This window comes from Salvelinus namaycush, chromosome 14 (genome assembly GCF_016432855.1).
Source record: "Salvelinus namaycush isolate Seneca chromosome 14, SaNama_1.0, whole genome shotgun sequence".
Classification (NCBI taxonomy): Eukaryota; Metazoa; Chordata; class Actinopteri; order Salmoniformes; family Salmonidae; genus Salvelinus; species Salvelinus namaycush.
The window spans coordinates 12,051,348-12,074,761 of NC_052320.1; the positions used below are offsets into that span (position 1 = coordinate 12,051,348).

Consider the following 23,414-nt stretch of genomic DNA (forward strand, 5'->3'; position numbering starts at 1 on the left):
TCCATAAGATAAACAAATAAATAACTTTTTCAGTGCAAGCTTAAACGTCTAAAATCACATACAGTATATAGAAAAGTAATGGAGCATATATTTTTTAAATAAGACCATCTTTGAGAACTAACATAACTGTGTAATGTTTGGGTACCCTATGTTCTTCTGCCATTACCCCCCAAACGATCACATCTCCTTCCCAGCTCTTTCCCTTCATCTAAATATGGTCATGTGTTTGAGGGACAAGTAGATAGAGAGCAAGAGCGACAGAAGAAAAATATAATCCTCTAAGGGTTTAGCTTTCTCCCATTCTCTCTCTCTCTCTCTCTATCCTTCGCTCTCTCCCTCTCCAATCCTTTCAGGAGATTTCCAAATGGAAATAAAATAATCCAATTCCTTCCACAACCTATGATGGCACATGACAAAAAAAAAAAAAAATCCTCTTTCCCGGCTTCCAAAATGTTATTGAACTAGTCAATCCTAAGTATTGGGAAAACACACAGATCCTCTTAAATCAGTCCCTGAAATCCCCACCCCCAAAAATATTTTCATTTGTCTGACTTTTATTGATCCAGCCTCACAATGAAGTGTTTTACCGTTTTCTTTTCTGGACAACCAGGGCTACAAATAGAACACAAAACAATTTGAGTTTTATTGGCAAATGTCAATTAAAACAATTAGGTCAGCCAGAGCAAAAATCTGATAAAAGTGAATTTATATGAATGATGTAAGAAACATAAATTGTTTTCTCAGTGGGAAATGAATATCCAATTATCCAACTGTGTGGAGTTTGTGACAGCAATTATGTGAGCTTATTACAGTATTATAGACACTATGTCCTGGGATTTCCTATCATCCCTTCAAATGACTCATGTCATTCCCTTCCCTTCAAATGACTCATGTAGCTTGTGAGCGTCATAGAGCAAAACATGTTACATGTGCGTGTTTGTGAGAGTCTCAGCTTTTCATAGAGTAATAGTTTGTAGCTCAAACCAAAACACTTTCTGACTCCACATACGTTTCTGTAAAAAAAGTCCCGGCCCCTTCGGGATCTTGCCCTTGTCTCAAAAACACTGCTCTAGGGCAGCCCCCATTAATCACACAGACCAATGGTACCAACAGATGCAGAAGAAATAGTCTAATCCAAATGGTACAACCCAGAAGTCTGGAGCTGAAACAAACCATGTTTAAAAAGGTGTTAGAAGTCCTAAATCACACCAGTGGAACTCACTGGGTTAAAATTGTATTGAAAGTAAAACATGTTTTCATCACTATAGTTTTGTTTGTTCACATTCTGAACACTGTCAGATCAGATTAAAATGAGATCACTATGCAACAAATGTCAGAGGCAGAAACTAGGATAATAAAGAAGAGAACCAGTCAAAATCTCTGTGTAAAAACCTACACAAAGCACTGAGATGCTTTGAAGTATAACCTAGCCCTTCAATGACCCTTCTTCTTAATCTTATTTTAAAAAGAGGGAACTTCTAAGCAGCTAGCATCCACCGAGACTGGAGGGCTGCATGCTTCACCAACTCAGGGCTTTGACTGTTTAACTTCTGATTTAGGCAGAAGTGCCTAGTACTGTTACCATTTAAGAAAACTCCATGTACCTCTGAAATCTAAGGCCCCACCAGGAAACCATATAGATGTAAAATGGCAGTTCACAGCAACTCTAAACATAATCATGTGTGTGTAAACACAAGTCCAAATATTAGTCTCCATTACAGGTATGAGGAATGCGACAAGCAGGTGTGTGTGTATTGAAGAGGTTTGGTGTGTGTGCGCGCGCACGTGTCAGTGTTTCCCCTATAGTCCTTTAGCAGTAGCGGGCCGCCCTGCTAAATCGTTGCCACCACTCCATAAGATAAACAAATAAATAACTTTTTCAGTGCAAGCTTAAACGTCTAAAATCACATACAGTATATAGAAAAGTAATGGAGCATATATTTTTTAAATAAGACCATCTTTGAGAACTAACAATCACCAACATAAAAACTAGGCAGTCACGGATAATCAAAAATCAAAAAAATGGAATGGCATGGGTCCCACATTGATTTTGTTATAACGTTTGAGTCACTGATGTGTAGATATGCAGGAAATTATCTGCACATTTTTTTTTTCTCTAAGCCCCATGGCAAAATGTGTAGAATTGCAGAACATGTGCATTAAAACCGCACCATTTTGTCTCTGTGGCCAAGAAGATGGCCCCATTGTCCACGCCCCACACACACACACTAACTTTGCTACTGCTTTTGGAAAAACTCCTAGGGGAACACTGTATGTGCATGTCTGTATGTGTACTCTCAGGTGTCTGTACACTCAGGTTTGTGATTTCAGTGTGAGCCCCAGTCATGTCTGTGGAATGCAGAGTGAAGAATGAGACAAGTCCTGACACCACTCCATCTCACACACCATACGAGGAATGTTCTGAGAGCAGGTAGAGGCACCCTACACCCAGGACGTGGATAGACGTTCATGATGCCACAGGCCACAGATTCAATCACAGAACATCCTAACATCCCGCACCGTCAGCCAGGGACGTTTCACAACAACCTAGATTAGGAAAGACGTTAGTGTTTCCATTCCTGAAACCAATAAGCAGTACTAAACCAAAAGAAGATTGATTGTTGTTCTCGTCAACAGACTTCCTCAGGCTAGTGGATGTTTGGATTTAGAATCGACTGAATCAGGTGACACAGTGTTTGGTTCGTCACTTGTCTGGAAATATTAAACATTTCCTTAATATTTTCCCTTTTTGAGGCTGCCAAGAGCACTTCCTCAGTGAGACAAGAACTATCCTTAAGCAGAATAGAAGAGGTCAGAAAAACATAAATTACCTTTCTACAAAAGTACAAACATTCATTATAGATTTGCACCAAGATAAAGCTATACATGTCTAATTATTAAAATCAGGTGACCTAGATTAGGTTTGGAGTGAAAACCTACAGGACGGTAAGGTAGTCTCTCCAGGAACATGGTTGGAGAGCCCTGACCTATTCTCTTGCCAGTAACTGCACCATTGGGACCTGTACAATGAACATATTTGGGGGAGGGGGAAGCCAATATGGCTACATTTGATGGTGTAGATGCTGAACCACACTTTTCTAATGTTTGTCAATAGATTCAGCACTTTGTAACAGATTGGAATGCTTCTCCAGCAGAGTCAGTGGTAGATAAACAAGATGACAATAAAACAACAGCTGAGGCCCTCCCTACATGAAACAAATGTGATCGTCACGCATGATCATTAAAATATAACAGGTCTCCTCCACGCCTATTTCCATAACCTAACATAGCAAGCGTAAAAGAAAGGCCTGAAACTAGATCCCCTACATACTGGTCTTTACAAGAATAAAAAAGAATTTAAAAAACTGTCAGGGGAGGTTCTCTTCTGCACCAATCCAGTAAATGTGGAGGAGAGGTTAAGAGTGTTGGCTTTGTTAACATCCAAAAGCGGAAGTCGTGTCACAGGCTCTCTTTTAATTTCCCCTGAAAACCGGAACATCCGGTTGTTGGGTCCTCGGCAGAGGCTAGCATTTTCATAACAGATTTTAGGGCGAGGGCCCCATCAATGAACCGATTTCTAGGTGAAGACCAGGGTAAACTTAATTTGCTTAGAGGACAGCAGGATTGTGTTCATTAGGCACTAAATGGAAGGAAACAGACAAACAGGGAGGAACTACCTGGTCTTACTCAATAAGAAACGCTTGGTTGTTTTTCATTGCAAAATATTTTGCTTCAGTGTGCACTAACGAATACACCCCAGGCATGTAGTCCCTCCTCACAGGACAGAACATGCAGCTGTAGCTGTATAGCTTCCAGTCCACAGGGCGTGGCTGCTGCTGCTCAGCTCACACAATTCAAATTTCAAGTTTTATTAGTCGAATGTACAGGATACGCATGATCCAACAAAATGATTACCTGCAGGTTCCTTCTCGAAAATACAATAAGAAATAACAGATAAGAATATGAAGATAAAGTAAACGGAACAAAAATATAAACGTAACATGTAAAGTTGGTCTCATGAACTGAAATAAAAGATCCCAGAAATGTTTCATACGCACAAAAATGCTTATTTCTCTCAAATGTTGTGCACAAATTTGTTTACATCCCTGATAGTGAGCATTTCTCCTTTGCAATATAATCCATCCACCTGACAGGTGTGACATATCAAGAATCTGGTTAAACAGCATGATCATTACACAGGTGCACCTTGTGCTGGGGACAATATAAGGCCACTTTAAAATGTGCAGTTGTCACAGAACACAATGTCACAGATGTCTCAAGTTGAGGGAGCGTGCAATTGGCATGCTAACTTGGGTTAAATGAGAAGACACATTTCAGTTGAATGCATTCAGGTGTACAACTGACTAGGTGTCCCCCTTTCCTGACTTGCAGGAATGTCCACCAGAGCTATTGCTAGATAATTTATTGTTAATGTCTCTACCATAAGCCACCTCCAACGTCATTTTAGAGAATATTACAGTACGTCCAGGACCGCCACATCCTGCCTCTTCACCTCGGGACCGTCTGAGGGGGGGGGTGCTGAGGAGTATTTCTGTCTGTAATAAAGCCCTTATGTGGGGAAAAACTTGTTCTGATTTGCTGGGCCTGGCTCCAGTCATGTGAAATCCATAGATTAGGGCCTAATTTATTTATTTCCTTATATGAACTGTAACTCAGTAAAATCTTTGAAATTGTTTCATATTTTATTTAACCAGGAAGGGCTCATTGAGATTTAAAACCTCTTTTTCAAGAGCGTCCTGGCCAAGATAGGCAGCACCAAGTCATTACAAAAATTACAGACAAAACATTAAAAACTACAAGTAATCTAGTAAAACCCATAGAATTCACTAGAGTATAACAAAATCAAAAACATTGACAGGTCAGGGAATCAGTCTCAAGATCATTCATCAGTGATTTAAAAATACCAATTGAGACAAGTTCCTCCAGTTTAAAAGTATTTTGTAAGGCGTTCCAAGACGATGGCGCAGAGTACAAAAAAGCCCTTTTACCAAATTCAGTTCGGACATTTGGAACAGTTAGCAGGATAAAGTCCAGCGAACGAAGAGAGTACCCACCACATTTCTGAACAATAAAAATGCCCAAATAAAAAGGTAGTAAACCCAAAATGGGTTTGTAAATAAAAGTATACCAGTGACTGAGCCTACGAGTGACTAGAGAAGGCCAGCCAACCCTGGTATACAAAGTGCAGTGGTGCGTAAGGGTTTTGCAGTTTAAAATAAATCTCAAAGTGCCATGGTAAAGGGTGTCAATTGATCTCAAACACTGAGCGGAAGCATTCATATATAAAATATCCCCATAGTCTAGTAAAGGCATAAATGTAGCTGATACTAGCCTCCTTCTGGCTTCAAAAGTAAAACAGGCTTTATTCCTAAAATAAAATCCCAATTTCAGCTTCAATTTTTTTGTTTTGTAAATTGTTGAATATGCATTTTAAAAGTGAGGCTGTCATCAATTAAAATTCCAAGATATTTATATGAGGTTACAGTCTCAATCTCATTGCCCTGACAGGTAATAATAGGTGAAAAGTTCAGAGGTCTATTTCTTGCTTTAGAAAACACCATTAGTTTAGTTTTGTCAGTATTGAGGATAAGCTTCAATTGACACAAGGTATGTTGAACAGTATAAAAAGCAGTTCGCAAGTTATGGACAGCTTTTGTATATATTGCATTTAGATTTTTGTTCAGTATAAATGGCAGTAAAATATAATAATACATGTTAGCCTAAGTATAATACAAGAGAAGACAATTAATAGTCCAATATTTACACATGTATTGGGGAGGGGGGGCAAGTGTATATATTGAGCAGTATAATAAGAGTCTGGTAGCAGCTGCATGAATGTACATCCAGTAGCCAGTTTATTAGGTACACCAACACAAAAATGGTTTGCTCCTACACACAGTGAGTCACATGGCTGTGGCTTGCTATATAAAGCAAGCAGACAGGCATCCAGTTACTGTTCGCTTGAATGTTAGAATGGGCAAAACGAGTGACCTAAGCGACTTTTGAGCGTGGTCTGACCGACGGTAAGGGAGAGAATAGCTCGTGGCTGGGGTGTGTGGGGGTCCTTGATGATGCTGCATACCTTCCTCAGGCACCATTTCAAGTAGATGTCCTGGATGGGTGGGAGCATGGTCCCAGTGATGAACTGGGCCGTCTTCACCACCCGCTGGCAGGTGGAGGGCCTTGCGGTTGTGGATGGAGCAATTCCCGTACTAGGCCGTGACGTTCTCGATGGTGTAGCGGTAGTATTTGGAGAGGACCCAGGACGGCATGCAGAATGTCTTCAGCCACCTTAAGTTGCACCCTCGATAAGACTGATGAGGAAGAAGAGGAACCCAGGGAGCGGCTCTCACACTCACAGATAAGCATTAGGGAGGACTACGGCCACCGCTCAGGAAAACTGCTCCTGCCTGACAGCCATGTGAGGACTATGAGGAGTGGAAAAGGTTTTTAGTTTAAGATGGATAGGGGCGGCAGGTAGCCTAATGGTTAGAGCGTTGGGCCAGTAACCGAAAGGTTGCTAGATCGAATCCTCGAGCTGACAAGGTAAAAATCTGTTGTTCTGCCCATGAACAGTGGGCAGTTAACCCACTGTTCCTAGGCCGTTATTGTAAATAAGAATTTGTTCTTAACTGACTTGCCTAGTTAAATAAAAGTAAAATAAAAAATAGAGGCTACTCTTCAAGCATTAGTGATTAAATTCCTAGACCTCCTACACACAAAATTCCCATTGACCTTTTTCTCCCTGACCTGCCTTGTAGTGGTTGTTCTCAACTCATAGTCCTCACGGGAATCACATTCATGCAGTCCTCGTCTGTCTTTTGTTCCAAGAGACACTAAAGCCACACTCTCAATCCAGAAAGGAGAATTGTGTGTTTCCATTCCCTTGAAAATGAGAGGATATGAGATGGTGTCATCTACCTACATCCTCTTGTACTCATAATGACATGGTACTTCAGATCAGTAAACACAAAAAGTGTTGTGCCTTCAATTAGATTACATCTGCAGGGAAAAGGACAGCAAGTCCAACTTGAGGGGGTCATTTTGTCAATACAACATTTACATAAAACCCATTTCAATATAGTGATTTTCAGGCAGGGGACCCTGAGAGGAACAAAGATCAAGGCTGGTCCAGCATCTCAAAGAGGATTGAGTATGAATATCAATGTTCATGAATCCTTTATTTAACCAGGCGAGTCCCATTGAGATAGGAGTCTCTTTTTCAAGTCAGCCTTGGCCCCGAGGAAGCAATCAGCAAGCAGTCATGCAGTCATATAACTTGACTTAGTGGCCCAGCTGTGACTGCAGAGACACAGAGAGATATCTCTCTGAATAAAAAGGAGCCTTTTCTTGTGAAGAGAACTGGTGGGAGTGAGAAGAAAATCCAAACAAGACCTTTCGACTGATAACCCTCCCGTCTCTACTCCCAAGCAACAGTGGAGGGATTGAGATTAGATGTATGGGCCCGGTCACACTGTTCACAGAGCACGCTAGGCCAGAACAGGAAGTGACTAGCTTCAGTAGCCTGGAACCCTGGGAGGAATGAGAGGACAGTCCCCTCCTCTGTTCTGTTCCACTCAATGAACCACAATCAGATACTCCATTCAAATGTCTCCAGCCACAGGGCGTCAGATAGAGTTGAAGTCAGAAGCTTACATGCACCTTAGCCAAATACATTTAAACTCAGTTTCACAATTCCTGACAATTAATCCTAGTAAACATTCCCTGTTTTAGGTCAGTTAGGATCACTACTTTATTTTAAGAATGTGAAATGTCAGAATAATAGTAGAGATAATTATTTATTTCAGCATTTATTTATTTCATCACATTCCAAGTGGCTCAGAAGTTTACATACACTCAATTAGTATTTGGTAGCATTGCCTTTAAATTTTTTAACTTGGGTCAAACGTTTTGTGTAGCCTTCCACAAGCTTCCCACAATAAGTTGGGTGAATTTTGGCCCATTCCTCCTGACAGAGCTGGTGTAACTGAGTCAGGTTTGTAGGCCTCCTTGCTCACACAAGCTTTTTCAGTTCTGCCCACAAATGTTCTATAGGATTGAGGTCAGGGCTTTGTGATGGCCAGTCCAATACCTTGACTTTGTTGTCCTTAAGCCATTGTGCCACAACTTTGGAAGTATGCGTGGGGTCATTGTCCATTTGGAAGACCCATTTGCGACCAAGCTTTAACTTCCTGACTGATGTCTTGAGATGTTGCTTCAATATATCCACATCATTTTTCTTCCTCATGATGCCATCTATTTTGTGAAGTGCACCAGTCCCTCCTGCAGCAAAGCACACCCACAACACGATGCTGCCACCCCCATGCTTCACGGTTGGGAGGGTGTTCTTCGGCTTGCATGCCTCCCCCTTTTTCTTCCAAACATAACAATGGTCATTATGGCAAAACAGTTCTATTTTTGTTTCATCAGACCAGAGGACATTTCTCCAAAAAGTACAATCGTTGTCCCCACGTGCAGTTGCAACCCGTAGTCTGGCTTTTTTATGGCTTTTTTGGAGCAGTGGCTTCTTCCTTGATGAGCGGCCTTTCAGATTATGTCGATATAGGACTCGTTTTACTGTGGATATAGATACTTTTGTACCTGTTTCCTCCAGCATCTTCACAAGGTCCTTTGCTGTTGTTCTGGGATTGATTTGCACTTTTCGCACCAAAGTACGTTCATCTCTAGGAGACAGAACGCATCTCCTTCCTGAACGATATGACGGCTGCGTGGTCCCATGGTGTTTATGCTTGCGTACTATTGTTTGTACAGATGAACGTGGTACCTTCAGGCGTTTGGAAATTGCTCCCAAGGATGAACCAGACTTGTGGAGGTCTACCATTTTTTTCTGAGGTCTTGGCTGATTTCTTTTGATTTTCCCATGATGTCAAGCAAGGAGGCACTGAGTTTGAAGGTAGGCCTTGAAATACATCCACAGGTACACCTCCAATTGACTCAAATGATGTCAATTAGCCTATAAGAAGCTTCTAAAGCCATGACATAATTTTCTGGAATTTTCCAAGCTGTTTAAAGGCACAGTCAACTTAGTGTATGTAAACCTCTGACCCACTGGAATTGTGATACAGTGAATTATAAGTGAAACAATCTGTCTGTAAACAATTGTTGGAAAAATTACTTGTGTCATGCACAAAGTAGATGTCCTAACCGACTTGCCAAAAAATTAATTTGTGGAGTGGTTGAAAAACGAGTTTTAATGACTCCAACATAAGTGTATGTAAACTTCCGACTTCAACTGTATCTTGCAAAGAGTGCTGGGTGAGTGACTGCTATCAGATAGCTGCATGCAGAGAGGGCTGGGTGAGTGACTGCTTATTATCATATACAGTGGTTTCTAAGCTGAACACTTAAACAATATCGATTTAACATTGGTTTGACTTTTACATATGGAGTTACCCTTAAGTAAATCTTCTGACGTAACTCATGTGACATCCTGCAGGCTGTTCACTGCTCAGCTGACTGTGACCTGGAAGTGAAACTTGGTAATACTGTACACTTCAGGTCATAAGTCTGGTTCCCTTTTACATGCACACGTCCACGCCCTGAAGATGGGTTAGGACTCACGTGGCCAGGGCTCTCTTGAAAAATAAGTTTTCCTCTTCCACCATTTATGATTAACTACCCCAAACAAAGCCCATTTCAACAGAGAAAGAGAACAGGTGGCATTTCCCCCTCCCCCCCACCATTAAAATGGCTGCCCTTGAAAATCACTGGGCACTAATTAGTACTAAAACTGGGCCAGACAGAGCAACATAAGTTTGGTGTGTACGTCTGTCACATGAAAAATTCAATGAGTTCAGTGAGAGGCTGTCGCAGTCCTCGCGCCAGCCGCCCAAAGTACCAATACAACTGCAGTGAGTGCTGTAACTGAATTATAAATCCAAAGGCCAAATTGAAGTGAGAATGTTCTAGGCATTGTTGGCATCAGATAAGTGTTTTGTTTGTTAAGAACTCCTCAATAAGCCATCAGGGAACGTTGTGCTGTTTTACTTGGACCAACACAGCACATGTCTACGCTTGTGTCTGGGTTTTTCTTTTCACCATCCCGCCATTTGTGCATCACTACAATCATATTCCTCAGGCCCAAGAACCAGCCCCTCTACTCATAATATTATAGCCAATTAAGTTGTTAGAACTTTACGCTAATTAATCCTCGTCTGACCTGAAGGAAACCGGGACTAGGTTGAAATGACGTTTGCAGGCAAACTAGCCTGTTCTGTTTTCATTTTATTTGCCTTGTTTGCCTCCTACAGCTAAATAAGGTTCACTCTCAAATAAAGGTAACAATATAGGGTCAAAACTTTATTCATAGTAATAGTCACTCCTCAAGTGGCTCTACAAGGCCCCCCGAAATGCCCTTTCCATTAAGTGCACAAGGACATTTTAACAGAGCCAGTCACAATTGTTGCATAGGCAGATCATTCTCAAGGCTTGGACGCCTGGCTTTGGAAACAAGCTAGTCATTGACTCCCGCCAGGCCCAGTGTAGTGTACTACTCTGTCAAAAAGAATGCTTCAGTATATAGGGGGAACAAAGGGGTCAATCCACCAACTAACAGGACATTCTGCCACTTTGCAGTGATCTCATTGGAGCCAACAAAGTTCCAGAGGTTTCACTGAGGGACATTCTTTCGAAGGATTCCAAGGGGCATTTCCTTTATCAATGGCGCCTACATCAACCAGGGAAGATTCAGTTAGGCATGTTGATGAAACACTTATGACTGACAGGCAATCTGAAAAGACCTGCAGAGAGAGAGAGCATGGCTGCCAAGAAAGCAGCAAAATCATATGGAATTCTCCCATTGTTTTAGTACAAAATAAACACATTTAATGAAATTGTGTGACTAAAACACTGCAGTGCTTTTCTCGTCATCATGTATGATTTTGGGCATTAGAACTAAATCTCCTTGGAGCATACGTTTGGTTTGCGTGTCAGATTTTTGGAGACAGAGGAGCAGATTTTGGGAAGGGCTATAGGCTAGCCTATACAGAGACTAATAGCTTCAGAATGATCTTGCCGAACAACAGAATTTCTCAATAATGCAGAAACAGAGACATATTCTCATCATTACAGAAACAGAGACATATTCTCATCATTACAGAAACAGAGACATATTCTCATCATTACAGAAACAGAGACATATTCTCATCATTACAGAAACAGAGACATATTCTCATCATTACAGAAACAGAGACATATTCTCATCATTACAGAAACAGAGACATATTCTCATCATTACAGAAACAGAGACATATTCTCATCATTACAGAAACAGAGACATATTCTCATCATTACAGAAACAGAGACATATTCTCATCACTACAGAAACAGAGACATATTCTCATCATTACAGAAACAGAGACATATTCTCATCATTACAGAAACAGAGACATATTCTCATCATTACAGAAACAGAGACATATTCTCATCATTACAGAAACAGAGACATATTCTCATCATTACAGAAACAGAGACATATTCTCATCATTACAGAAACAGAGACATATTCTCATCATTACAGAAACAGAGACATATTCTCATCATTACAGAAACAGAGACATATTCTCATCATTACAGAAACAGAGACATATTCTCATCATTACAGAAACAGAGACATATTCTCATCATTACAGAAACAGAGACATATTCTCATCATTACAGAAACAGAGACATATTCTCATCATTACAGAAACAGAGACATATTCTCATCATTACAGAAACAGAGACATATTCTCATCATTACAGAAACAGAGACATATTCTCATCATTACAGAAACAGAGACATATTCTCATCATTACAGAAACAGAGACATATTCTCATCATTACAGAAACAGAGACATATTCTCATCATTACAGAAACAGAGACATATTCTCATCATTACAGAAACAGAGACATATTCTCATCATTACAGAAACAGAGACATATTCTCATCATTACAGAAACAGAGACATATTCTCATCACTACAGAAACAGAGACATATTCTCATCATTACAGAAACAGAGACATATTCTCATCATTACAGAAACAGAGACATATTCTCATCATTACAGAAACAGAGACATATTCTCATCATTACAGAAACAGAGACATATTCTCATCATTACAGAAACAGAGACATATTCTCATCACTACAGAAACAGAGACATATTCTCATCATTACAGAAACAGAGACATATTCTCATCATTACAGAAACAGAGACATATTCTCATCATTACAGAAACAGAGACATATTCTCATCATTACAGAAACAGAGACATATTCTCATCATTACAGAAACAGAGACATATTCTCATCATTACAGAAACAGAGACATATTCTCATCACTACAGAAACAGAGACATATTCTCATCATTACAGAAACAGAGACATATTCTCATCACTACAGAAACAGAGACATATTCTCATCATTACAGAAACAGAGACATATTCTCATCATTACAGAAACAGAGACATATTCTCATCATTACAGAAACATATTCTCATCATTACAGAAACATATTCTCATCATTACAGAAACAGAGACATATTCTCATCATTACAGAAACAGAGACATATTATCATCATTACAGAAACAGAGACATATTCTCATCATTACAGAAACAGAGACATATTCTCATCATTACAGAAACAGAGACATATTCTCATCATTACAGAAACAGATACATAGTTCATATTCATTTAAGGATGTGTCCTTCAATTCATCTAATCATCCACAGTTTACAATGTACTGGCCAATTTAATGGCACATTCTAAACAAAAATATAATGCCTTGGAAATGTTAAATTCTTTGTGATTCTAAAATTAACTGAGTGAATTCCCGGAGAGACAATTCCAGTGGAGATTTTGCCTTTGTTTGTTCATACATTATCTAGACTTCAGATAGATCAAAAGGTACAAGACAACACTCAGTGGGGGTGGAAACAAAGTGAATGTATACTGTGTAATGTGTATGTGTGTGTTTTAGAATTATGGCAACTCTGTGTTGAATAAATACAATTGCCATGGGGCAAGGCAATCCTATTACTTCATCAAGTGTATACCACTCCCAATAGTCAACACTGAAACCAGTTGTTTGATGTCCTTAGTCATAGCCATTCTCAATAAGGAAAAAACGTATATGTTCAAAAACTGAAATGAGACATGTTACGCTTCATCAAGAGTCAATATTTGGCTTGTTGACTCATCTTGAGTAGGAGAACACTAATCCTGAGCATATGACACAGCCCATAGTTTAGAAGTAGGCTATAGCCACCGGCAGAGAGCTGGTGAGAGCTCTATGGCCTATATAGCTACACTTTATTACATATCTCTCTCTCTCTCTCTCACACACACACACACACACACACACACACACACACACACACACAGACTAGTGTATTGCTGATTGACATATCTTGGCATGAATATAGCTACTTGAAGAGCCAATAATGTGATGGTCAATGGAGTTCCATAGCTTTGTCCCAATCATAAAACTAGGTACTTAATAACTATGTAAAATGTTAGGCAACAATTAGCCTACTTTCATTAAGATATTCATTATTGGATTAGAAAGACCCTCCCGAACACCCTGATCCAGCGAGCTATTTCACATCAGCTTTATTAGAAGCATTGCGGCAATGTTGAGTTCAGAACATATTTGATTTCAATGCAACTTGACGGCCAGGATACATTGTTTATGTTCAATCATTGGTTTCATCATATACAAAAATAACAAGTCACTTACCCTGACGAGTACCAGTGTATTGCCGTTGCTTGTTTATTTACCAGATGGACAATAGTTCATCGAATGTAACGACAAAATGTCACAGACTCCGTCATCGAAGTAAACCCAAAAATTATAACCGATTTCAGACGACGTTCACAGCATAGAATCGATGGTCGAAATGATGCGGAGGGATCCCATTCAACCGGAGGGGCGGGCTAGACCAAGACGGGGATTGCCTGAGAATCAGGGCAGCAGTCGGAACTAGTCTGATTGCGGCAATCATTTGAATCCCTAATTACGAAAGAGAGTATCCAGCTCTTTGCCAACTGCCTTGAAATCAAAGGATAGATATGAGTAGATTTTGTGGTAGAAAAATATCTAGGCTACTGCGTTCACTGCTGCGGGTAGTAGGCCTATCACACACACAAGCAAAGAGAATTCAGGACCAAAACATTGACAGTGAAAAGGAGGAGGGGAGGATGGGGTAAGACGCCCGCATGCTTCCCATTCGAAACAGTTAGTGCATATATTATGACGACATTTTATGACGTTTTGGTCTTCGGCAAAGCACTAAGTGTATAAAACTTAGTGCACTGTGTTCGTAACAGATTCTAGTTTTGGGAACAGAAATATTTATTGCGATGAGAAAATTATATCGGCCCAGTTTCAACCTCTCCTACTTCCCACAATTGGACTTTCTTTCCCTACCAAACGTTGTGCATCTTCTTCTGTCGGGATTATCGGTGGTTGGCATCCAACATTATGGTGAATTACTGCCACCTACTGTACTGTACTGTACTGGAGTGTGGGCCAGAGACAGGGAGAAACTAAATCCTACCTGCCAGGCCTGTTGCTCTTGAAAAAAGATAACAAAATATTTGAGACTATATCTAATGCCATACTTCTCAATATACTTTAATTTCCAGTATCCCCTTTTCCCTCATACTATATCTCAGCCTCTCTCTTTCTCTCTGATACTGCCCACACTGTAGCAATACATGCTCCACGGTCTCTGTTTCCTGGCAAATAATCACACTTTCCTGTTGGATGCTTTCCTATCACATTTAAGAGTTATTCAACCGGCTGTGTCCAACCTTTAATTTGGTAAAAATAGCCTACTCTCTTCTGTCCCTTCCTGCCGTCTTCCCCTCCCCGACTTAACTCTGTACTTGAAATAAATGCCTTCCCTTAGTATCTCTATTCCACTGCTCCCGCCATCTCCGCACCATCACTGTCCATATCAGGCTTTTTGCCTCTGCCTTGCTCATTGAAACTACAACATCCCCACTACTAAGTGCTTGTTTAGCCAGTACATCAACTGCCTCGTTCCCCTCCACCCCCACATGGGCTGGGATTCAAGTAAATCTTATCTGTATACCCATCTGTCTAATCCTGCCATGGGTTTGTACCACCTCATAAAGCAGATCTTGTCTGCTACGTGATATAAAGGACTGGAGACTCATCAACACTGCACATGAATCAGAGCAAATAACTACTCTGTCTGGCTTGACTTCCTCCATCCACTGCAAGGCCAACAGTATGGCCATCAGCTCCTTTGTATATATACAGCCAGATGATCTGTAACGTTTCCGGACTGCCATCCCACATTCCTGCACTATAAATGCTGACCCAGTATGTCCTGTCCTTGGATCTTTTGAACCATCTGTGAAAATGGTCACAAAATCCTGATAGACAGTATTCAGATGTCTCTTAAACAAATAGTAGGAGTAGCCATGGTGCATATACAGGAATAACTACCATTGGAGTAAACTCCATTCCATACAGTCCCATCTCCTTCGTCTGGGTATTACCCATCTACCCAAAGCTTGTGTTATGTATTCGCTCATGTTCTCAGCATGCCTGTAAAATCCCTTTCGCAGGATGAGTCACCCCATGTCCCTGTAGGTTGACCCAATAATTCATTGCCAGCTGATGTCTCCTAATCTGCAATGGCATATCCCCCATCTCCACCTGTAGTGCAGACACTGGGGATGTCCGAAATGCTACACTACATATTCTGAGTCCTTGCCCCTGTATGACATCTAGCCTTTCCAATGAGGTCCTTGCTGCCTGAACCATACGCAGTACTGCCATAGTCTATTACAGATCGAATCAATGCAGCATACATGGTCCTCAATGAGGAACGCCCAGCCCCCCACTCCTTCCCTATCAGACAGCGCGTCACATTTAACACCTTCTTACAATTTTCCGACTACTCTCTCATTGTGTTCTGCCCAGGTCAGTCTAGTGTCAAGTATACCCCAAGGAACCTGAAGGCCCCCAACCCTCTCCAAATTTCTCCCATATAACCTCATGCATACCTCATCTCCCACCGTCCTCCTGGTAAACACAGTCTGAGTTTTCTCTATAGAGAACCTGAATCCCCACATTAATGCCCACCCCTCTACTTCATCAATTGCTTCCTGTACCTTCCTGACTATGTCTGGCACATTTCTTCCCCTCTTCCATAAGGCCCCATCATCTGCAAATAACGACCTCCCAATATCCGTCCGTACCTGAGAGTAAAAATCACTGATCATGATTGAGAACAACAGAGGACTAATCACATTCCCCTGCGGTGTATCGTTATCCACCAGGTAGATGCCTGATAGAGACTTCCCCACCCTCACCTTCCAAACAGGAAATCCTTTGTCCGTTCTTCCTCCTACCCCCACAATATCAAGCTTGATTAACAACCCCTCCTTCCACATCATATCATACGCCTTCACCACATCAAAAAAGACAGCTACAACAGATTCCTTGTGCTTCTCAAATCAAATCAAAATGTATTGGTCACATACACATGGTTAGCAGATGTTAATGTGAGTGTAGCGGAATGCTTGTTCTTCTAGGCCCGACAGTGCAGTAATATCTAACAAGTAATCTAACAATTCCCCAACAACTACCTAATACACACAAATAATTTAAAGGTGTGAATGAGAATATGTACATATAAGTATATGGATGAGCGATTGCCGAGCGGCATAGGCAAGGTGCAGTAGATGGTATAAAATACAGTATATACATGTGATATGAGTAATGTAAGATATGTAAACATTATTAAAGTGTCATTGTTTAAAGTGTCATTGTTTAAAGAGACTAATGATCCAATTATTAAAGTGTCCAGTGATTGGGTCACAATGTGGGCAGCAACCTCTCTGAGTTAGTGATTGCTGTTTAGTAGTCTGATGGCCTTGAGATAGAAGCTGTTTTTCAATCTCTCGGTTGAAATCTCGGTTGAATCTTGGATGCACCTGTACTGACCTCGCCTTCTGGATGATAGCGGTGTGAACAGGCAGTGGCTCGGGTGGTTGTTGTCCTTGATGATCTTTTTGGCCTTCCTGTGACATCGGGTGCTGTAGGTGTCACGGAGGGCAGGTAGTTTGCCCCTAGTGATGCGTTGTGCAGACCGCACCACCCTCTGGAGAGCCTTGCGGTTGAGGGCAGTGCAGTTGCCGTACCAAGCTGTGATACAGCCCGACAGGATGCTCTCGATTGTGCATTTGTAAAAGTTTGTCAGGGTTTTGGGTGACAAGCCACATGTCTTCAGCCTCCTGAGGTTGAAGAAGCGCTGTTGTGCCTTCACCACACTGTCTTTGTGGGTGGACCATTTCTGTTTGTCTGTGATGTGTACGCCCAGGAACTTAAAACTTTGCACCTTCTCCACTGCTGTCCCGTCGATGTGGATAGGGGGGTTCTCCCTCTGCTGTTTCCTGAAGTCCATGATCATCTCCTTTGTTTTGTTGGCGTTGAGTGAGAGGTTATTTTCCTGACACCACACTCTGAGTGCCCTCACCTCCTCCCTATACGCTGTCTCGTCGTTGTTGATGATCAAGCCCACTACTGTTGTGTCGTCTGCAAACTTAATGATTGAGTTGGAGGCGTGCATGGCCACACAGTCGTGGGTGAACAGGGATTACAGGACGGGGCTGAGCACACACCCTTGTAGGGCCCTAGTGTTGACGGTCAGCGAAGTAGAGATGTTGTTTCCTACCTTTGCCACCTGGAGGCGGCCCGTCAGAAATTCCAGGACCCAGTTGCATAGGGTGGGGTTGAGACCCAGGGCCTGCAGCTTGATGATGAGCTTGGATGGTACTATGGTGTTGAATGCTGAGCTGTAGTCAATGAACAGCATTCTTACATAGGTATTATTTTTGTCCAGATGGGAGAGATGGGAGAGGGTCTGTTGGGGCGGTAAGCAAACTGAAGTGGGTCTAGGGTGGCCGGTAAGGTGGTGGTGATATGATCCTTGACTAGCCTCTCAAAGCACTTCATGATAACAGAAGTGAGTGCTACGGGGCAATAGTCATTTAGTTCAGTTATCTTTACCTTCTTGGGTACAGGAACAATGGTAGCCATCTTGAAGCATGTGGGGACAACAGACTGGGATAGGGAGTGATTAAATATGTCCGTAAACACACCAGCCAGCTGGTCTGCGCATGCTCTGAGGACGCGGCTAGGGATGCCGTCTGGGCCAGCAGCTTTGCGAGGGTTAACAAGTTCAAATGTTTTACTCACATTGGCCACGGTGAAGGAGGGGGGGGTGCTGTCTTTGTTAGCAAGTTGCGACAGTGGCACTGTATTATCCTCAAAGCGGGCAAAGAAGGTGTTTAGTTTGTCTGGAAGCGGTACTCTAAGCAGAGTACTTGGTCCGTAGTTCCCTCTGGAGAGCCTTGCGGTTGAGGGCGGTGCAGTTGCCGTACCAAGCTGTGATACAGCCCGACAGGATGCTCTCGATTGTGCATTTGTAAAAGTTTGTCAGGGTTTTGGGTGACAAGCCACATGTCTTCAGCCTCCTGAGGTTGAAGAAGCGCTGTTGTGCCTTCACCACACTGTCTGTGTGGGTGGACCATTTCTGTTTGTCTGTGATGTGTACTACCCTTCCTGAACCCACTCTAATGTGGCGACACTAGCCCCCTGCTCTCCAGGAAGTAAGTTAGCCTCTCCGTAATCATACGTTCCATGATCTTACATACATGTGATGTTAAAGCTATTGGCCGATAGCTTGTTTGCCTTGTTGGCCTTGATGTGTCCTTCCCTGGCTTCAGGATTGGTACCACTACTGCCTCCTTCCAGCTGCCCGGTAGTTTCCCTTCCTCCCACACTCTGTTGTGCAACACCAGTACCTTATCCAGTGCCTCATCACTAAGATGGGCCAACATAACATAGCACACTTCATCTTACCCATGTGAAGTTAACCCAGCCTTACCCATTGTCCTTTTCACCTCTGCAATGGTAAATGGTGCATTCAACGCATAATTTACATCCTCCTTATCCAGCACTCCAGGATTCTCCTCTCTCATTAACTATCTCTCCCTCTGCTCTCCTCTGACAAATTTGCCGAGTTATGCACTTAGACCAAAGCTTTGGCCTCAGCTTCATCTCTGCCTTCTCCTCATCTCTTACTGCCACATCCTTCAACACTGGATAATCCCACTCCCTTCTGACCCCACTCATCCTCTTAATCATCCCCCTACTCTTCTCCCACAGGTGTCGCCCTTCCAATAGTGTCACGGAACCGACGCCAACATGACCTCTTTGCCTGACGAATAGTTCTCCTCACCAGGGCCTGGGTCTGCTTATACTAAATCAGATATTGGAAGTTATGCATCTTTGACAGTACTCTAAATGCCCTGTTCATACATTGCCCCACACTCATCCGTCCACCATGGGACTGCTTTCGTCCTCCTCCTCCCTGAACTCTTAGGTATAGCCTCAGTAGCTTCCCCACACTAACACTGTTCTCACCCAGTTATTTATACTATCCACATCCCCTCTCGTATCCACCCAAGCCATCACCTGCTCACTCAGCTTCTGAAACTGATCCCACTTGTATGAACTACACTCAATGTAGTATTGCTTGATGGCAGGTAGCCTTGTGGTTAAGAGCATTGAGCAAGTAACCAAAAACTATCTGGTTCAAATCCCAGAAATAACTAAGTGAAAAATATGATAATGTGCCCTTGAGCAAGGCACTTAACCCTAATTGCTCCTATAAGTCGCTCTGGATAAGCACGTCTGCTAAATTACAACAAAAAAAAGTTTAAAAAATGTTAATGAGAGAATAGTCTATGGTCGTGTACCCCTGTTCAGGCATTGCATACCACTGTAATGAACAGAGGGAGACGGAAAGCTGGTTTCAAGCGCAGAGCGCTTGGTGTTTAATGGAAAGGACCATAGGAGGAGGCAGGTAGCTGAGTCCAGGGGCAGGCAAAAGGTCATACACGGTAGGTCCAAAAATGTCAACAGTACAGGCAGGGAATACGCAAAAGGCGTTGTAAGTGAGGCAGGCAATAACTATCATACACGGGAGGAGAGAAGGACGGGAAAACACAGCGCTCCGAAAAAGTGTGTCTCAAAACAAACCATACCTCACAGTGATGGGGTGCAAGGAACTGAACTAAATAGTGTGGGAGGATGACATGCAAGTATTTGAACAGGTGATTAGAATTCCGGTGATTGAGATCTGGAGAGTGCGCTGGAAAGTGGGCTGCGTTTCGGGGATCTAAGTATTTGGGAGTGTGAGTTTGACACAAACGTTACAGCCATGTCATTAAGCGCGCCATCGACTGACAGTTTGCTATAACATATAATGTGTTTCGCTGATATGTAAAATACCTATTAAGGCGTTGTAAAATTTGCAGGCATCAGCAACGCCTGGGCAGAGGAACACGCCCATTGACAATTTGCAGTCTACTTTGCAAAAATTGCTTCTGTGTCACACTGTTGTCATCTACTGGTAGGCTACAGTCAGATGGGCACAGCCTCTGACTGACTCAGGTTCTCATCCTTCTAGGGAGTGTTTTTTTTCCCACTGTGCTGCTGAAGATTTGTCAGTGCAGGTACTTTGCGTTCTAAAATTCTCTATTCCCTGAGTGTTTACGTTGGGCCATGTAGGAGCCATTTTGGCCTGCTTGTGTGTCTCATTTAATGTGTGGTGTAGTTGTCTGTTTTAGGAGTGTTTTAAACTAATGAGCACCCGCACAGGGTTATGGCAGGTACGAGCTCTGCAATCCATTAGGGGACGCAAAAAAGACAATACAGACTCAAATCAAATCACATTTTTTATTTGTCACATGCGTCGAATACAACAGGTGTATACGGTGAAATGCTTACTTACAAGCCCTTGAGCAGCAATGCTTTAATAAGTTTTAAGAAAAATAAGTGTTAGGTAAAAAAGAGGTAACAAATAATTAAATGGCAGCAGTAAAATAACAATAGCGAGGATATATCTAGGGGGTACCGGTACAGAGTCAATGTGAGGTGCACCGGTTAGTCGAGGTGATTGAGGAAATACAGTTGAAGTCGGAAGTTTACATACACCTTAGCCAAATATATTTAAACTCAGTTTTAAACTCAATTCCTGGCATTTAATCCTAGTAAAAATTCCCTGTTTTAGGTCAGTTAGGATCACCACTTTATTTTAAGAATGTGAAATGTCCGAATAATAGTAGAGAGAATGATTTATTTCAGATTTTATTTCTTTCATCACATTCCCAGTGGGTCAGAAGTTTACATACACTCAATTAGTATTTGGTAGCATTTCCTTTAAATTGTTTAATTTGGCATGCCAAATTTCTTTAAGTAGTCTGTGATTGTCTATAGTCCTTGCTTCATGTGACGCTAGTCTTAGTTGTCGAATATCACTTAAAGTAAGCTACAGGACTGTTTTGCTAGCACAGACTGGAATATGTTCTGGTATTATTCTGATGACATTGAGGAGTACACCACATCAATCACTGGCTTCATCAATAAGTGTATCGATGATTGGTCCTCTCCAAACAATACCGCTACACCATCGAGAGGGTCCTGACCGGTTGCATCACGGACTGGTATGAGAATTGCTCTGTCCACAATCACAAGGCCCTCCAGCAGGTGGTGAACACGGTCCAATACATCACTGGGGCCGTGCTACAACCCATCCAGGACATCTACTCAAATGGAGCCTGAGGAAGGTACTCGGCACCATCAAGGACCCCACACACCCCAGCCACGAGTTGTTTTCTCCCTTACTGTTCGACAGACGGTATCGGAGCATGAGGTCTGATACCAACAGGCTCAGAGACAGGTTCTATCTACAAGCCATCAGACTGCTGAACACTTGAACTGGACTGACCACCTGCTCTGATTCTCTGCAGCTTAGCACTCATGCACTCACTCGTGTACACACCCAACTAGACACACATATACAGTACATTCATGCTACACACACATCACAACTGCTGTTACCAGACTCTTATTATACTGCTCAGTTGATACACTGCCCACCATATCCCCTTCCCCAATACACGTGTACATTTTCTTATTGTTGTTGCATTGTCAAGAAGGAACCTGCAAGTAAGCATTTCATCAGACGATGTACACTGAGTATACCAAACATTAGGAACACCTTCCTATATTGTGTTGCACCCCCCCAGGTATGGAATACGTTCCATAGAGATGCTGGCCCATGTTGACTCCAATGCTTCCCACAGTTGTGTCAAGTTGGCTGGATATCCTTTGGGTGGTGGACCATTTTTGATACACATGTGAAACTGTTGAGCGTGAAAAACCGAGCAGCATTGCAGTTTTAGACTCAAACCCATTCAAAGGCACTTAAATATTTTGTCTTACCCATTCACTCTCTGAATGGCACACATACACAATCCATGTCTCAATTCTCTTAAGGATAAAAAATCCTTCTTTAACCTGTCTCTTCCCCATCATCTACACTGATTGAAGTGGATTTAACAAGTGGCATCAATAAGGGATCATAGCTTTCACCTGGATTCACCTGGTCAGTCTTTGTCATGGAAAGAGCAGGTGTTCTTAATGTTTTGTATACTCAGTGTATACCATGCGTATTCCATACATACAACTAATAAAACTTGAAACTTGAATCTATGGTCACTTGTCACATGATTACAGTTACTCAGGTGACCAGGAAGTGTTAGTACAGGTGAGAGGGGAAAACATGGTGGGGCACACTCTTTTTACGCCACTTCGATACAGCATTTTTGCTAACCCAAACCCTTATTTCTCCTAACCTGCTGCGTAAGTTCTCCTAAACTGCTACGAGAACGTCACTTTTAGTTGTAGCTGTATCGAAGTGGCGTGAAAATAGTGTTTATTAAAACATGGTACTGTATTTATTCAATGAAAAGTAGCTGTATGTCTCTTATCTTTCATATACAGTGTACTTTTATATAAATGTACATTTATACTTTTATATACAAGAAATGGTAACATCACCCAACCATAGGATCTATGTCTGGAAAGTAAATTCTATGTGGACTCATCATGAACTGCTCTCAACTTGTGCATTTCATAGGAATCCTCATTACAGGCTTGAGGAGAAGATTCTAGTGTGAAAACCATGAAAACGCACTAAAGTAGACAAATTAATGGGCCATTCTAATAAGAATGGTGATGGAGGGAATAGCAGCCGTTTTGTGCTGACCAACTGTGCTATATATTTTTTTTTCTTTGATCTTTACTTTTTTTGTGCATAATGTTTCCGCCAAAGTTTCCTATGACTAAAAAGAGCTTCTGGACATCAGAACAGTGATCACTAACCTCGATTTGGATGAGGATTTCTTCTTCAATGAGTTGGCGGCGGAAGATATACTGCTCATCCCGGACCAGGCGTTAAAGAGCCCGGCGTGCAGGATCCGTAACGAGACTACA

General features: G+C 41.9%; 1 protein-coding gene across 1 annotated transcript in view; it reads right to left on the bottom strand.

Annotated features, from left to right (window-relative positions):
- LOC120059156 (proto-oncogene tyrosine-protein kinase Src) overlaps positions 1 to 14,199 on the bottom strand; it is a 40,748-nt gene extending 26,549 nt beyond the window's left edge. The window contains exon 1 of the mRNA XM_039007993.1: positions 13,767 to 14,199. The gene's annotated coding sequence lies outside the window, so the exon portion shown is untranslated. The remainder of the gene's footprint in view (positions 1 to 13,766) is intronic.
- Between the last annotated feature and the right edge of the window lie 9,215 nt (positions 14,200 to 23,414).